The sequence below is a fragment of the Carassius gibelio genome, chromosome B22 (assembly GCF_023724105.1).
Source record: "Carassius gibelio isolate Cgi1373 ecotype wild population from Czech Republic chromosome B22, carGib1.2-hapl.c, whole genome shotgun sequence".
Taxonomy (NCBI): Eukaryota; Metazoa; Chordata; class Actinopteri; order Cypriniformes; family Cyprinidae; genus Carassius; species Carassius gibelio.
The window spans coordinates 40,947,334-40,949,833 of NC_068417.1; the positions used below are offsets into that span (position 1 = coordinate 40,947,334).

The 2,500-nt window shown below is 40.2% G+C and overlaps 5 non-coding genes across 5 annotated transcripts; all 5 read left to right on the forward strand.

Moving 5' to 3' along the window:
• The first annotated feature begins 517 nt into the window (after positions 1-517).
• Positions 518-636, forward strand: LOC127999386 (5S ribosomal RNA). The gene has a single exon (XR_008172206.1). It is a non-coding gene; the product is annotated as a 5S ribosomal RNA (ribosomal RNA).
• Positions 637-857: 221 nt separating this feature from the next.
• On the forward strand, positions 858-976 carry LOC127995748 (5S ribosomal RNA). Its single transcript, XR_008168685.1, has one exon. It is a non-coding gene; the product is annotated as a 5S ribosomal RNA (ribosomal RNA).
• Positions 977-1,197: 221 nt separating this feature from the next.
• LOC128004738 (5S ribosomal RNA) lies at positions 1,198-1,316 on the forward strand. The gene has a single exon (XR_008177417.1). It is a non-coding gene; the product is annotated as a 5S ribosomal RNA (ribosomal RNA).
• Positions 1,317-1,682: 366 nt separating this feature from the next.
• On the forward strand, positions 1,683-1,801 carry LOC128000597 (5S ribosomal RNA). Its single transcript, XR_008173378.1, has one exon. It is a non-coding gene; the product is annotated as a 5S ribosomal RNA (ribosomal RNA).
• A 514-nt stretch (positions 1,802-2,315) lies between these two features.
• On the forward strand, positions 2,316-2,434 carry LOC127999575 (5S ribosomal RNA). The gene has a single exon (XR_008172388.1). It is a non-coding gene; the product is annotated as a 5S ribosomal RNA (ribosomal RNA).
• The last annotated feature ends 66 nt before the right edge of the window (positions 2,435-2,500 follow it).

Consider the following 2,500-nt stretch of genomic DNA (forward strand, 5'->3'; position numbering starts at 1 on the left):
CTGGGAATATACTGCCTTTAATTATAATTTTGCATTATTGAGACACTGTTTTCCTAATGAATGTTGTTCAGTGCTTTGACGCAATGTATTTTGTTTAAAGCACTATATAAATAAAGGTGATTGATTGATTGATTGAATACCAGGTGCTGTAAGCTTTTTGGACATTTTTCACTTAGTATATAATAATTTTGCCAAAAAAAAGTCAATGCCCGATCTCTGAATATTTGCAGGTTTGGGCCTGGTTAGTACATGGATGGGAGACAGCCTGGGAATACCAGGTGCTTTAATCTTTTTGGAAAATTTCACGAATTATATAATAATCTTTCATTAAAAAAAAAAAAAGAGTCAATGCCCGATCTCTGAATCTTAGCAGGTTTAGGTCTGGTTAGTACTTTGATGAGAGACTGCCTAGGAATACCAGGTGCTTTAAGCTTTTGGGCTTTCTTTCCTACTTATATAATGTACTGGCGATAAGATTGGCTGGTCTTTAAATAGCCCTCTCTTTGCAACAGACTTCGCTTACGGCCATACCAACCTGGCTATGCCCGATCTCGTCCGATCTCGGAAGCTAAGCAGGTTTGGGCCTGGTTAGTACTTTAATGGGAGACCGCCTGGGAATACCAGGTGCTGTAAACTTTTTGGACATTTTTCACTTAGTTTATAATAATTTTGCCAAAAAATAGAGTCAATGCCCGGTCTCTGAATCTTAGCAGGTTTAGGTCTGGTTAGTACTTTGATGAGAGACTGCCTAGGAATACCAGGTGCTTTAAGCTTTTGGGTTTTCTTTACTACTTATATAATGTACTGGCGATAAGATTGGCTGTTCTTTAAATAGCCCTCTCTTTGCAGTAGACTTCGCTTACGGCCATACCAACCTGGCTATGCCCGATCTCGTCTGATCTCGGAAGCTAAGCAGGTTTGGGCCTGGTTAGTACTTGGATGGGAGATCGCCTGGGAATACCAGGTGCTGTAAGCTTTTTGGACATTTTTCACTTAGTATATAATAATTTTGCCAAAAAATAGAGTCAATGCCCGATCTCTGAATCTTAGCAGGTTTAGGTCTGGTTAGTACTTTGATGAGAGACTGCCTGGGAATACCAGGTGCTTTAAGCTTTTGGGTTTTCTTTCCTACTTATATAATGTACTGGCGATAAGATCGGCTGGTCTTTAAATAGCCCTCTCTTTGCAGCAGACTTCGCTTACGGCCATACAAACCTGGTTATGCCCAATCTCGTCTGATCTCGGAAGCTAAGCAGGTTTTGTCCTGGTTAGTACTTGGATGGGAGACCGCCTGGGAATACCAGGTGCTGTAAGCTTTTTGGACATTTTTCACTTAGTATATAATAATTTTGCCAAAAAATAGAGTCAATGCCTGATCTCTGAATATTAGCAGGTTTGGGCCTGCTTAGTACATGGATGGGAGACTGCCTGGGAATACCAGGTGTTTTAATCTTTTTGGAAAATTTCACGAATTATATAATAATCTTTCATAAAAAAAAAAAAAAAAGAGTCAATGCCCGATCTCTGAATCTTAGCAGGTTTAGGTCTGATTAGTACTTTGATGAGAGACTGCCTAGGAATACCAGGTGCTTTAAGCTTTTGGGTTTTCATTCCTACTTATATAATGTACTGGCGATAAGATTGGCTGGTCTTTAAATAGCCCTCTCTTTGCAGCAGACTTCGCTTACGGCCATACCATCCTGGCTATGCCTGATCTCGTCTGATCTCGGAAGCTAAGCAGGTTTGGGCCTGGTTAGTACTTGGATGGGAGACCGCCTGGGAATACCAGGTGCTGTAAGCTTTTTGGAAATTTTTCACTTAGTATATAATAATTTTGCCAAAAAATAGAGTCAATGCCAATCTCTGAATATTAGCAGGTTTGGGCCTGGTTAGTACATGGATGGGAGACTGCCTGGGAATACCAGGTGCTGTAAGCTTTTTGGACATTTTTCACTTAGTATATAATAATTTTGCCAAAAAATAGAGTCAATGCCCGATCTCTGAATATTTGCAGGTTTGGGCCTGGTTAGTACATGGATGGGAGACTGCCTGGGAATACCAGGTGCTTTAATCTTTTTGGAAAATTTCACGAATTATATAATAATCTTTCATTTAAAAAAAAAAAAAATAAAAAAAAAAAGAGTCAATGCCCGATCTCTGAATCTTAGCAGGTTTAGGTCTGGTTAGTACTTTGATGAGAGACTGCCTAGGAATACCAGGTGCTTTAAGCTTTTGGGTTTTCTTTCCTACTTAAATAATGTACTGGCGATAAGATTGGCTGGTCTTTAAATAGCCCTCTCTTTGCAGCAGACTTCGCTTACGGCCATACCAACCTGGCTATGCCGGATCTCGTCTGATCTCGGAAGCTAAGCAGGTTTGGGCCTGGTTAGTACTTGGATGGGAGACCGCCTGGGAATACCAGGTGCTGTAAGCTTTTTGGACATTTTTCACTTAGTATATAATAATTTTGCCAAAAAATAGAGTCAATGCCTGATCTCTG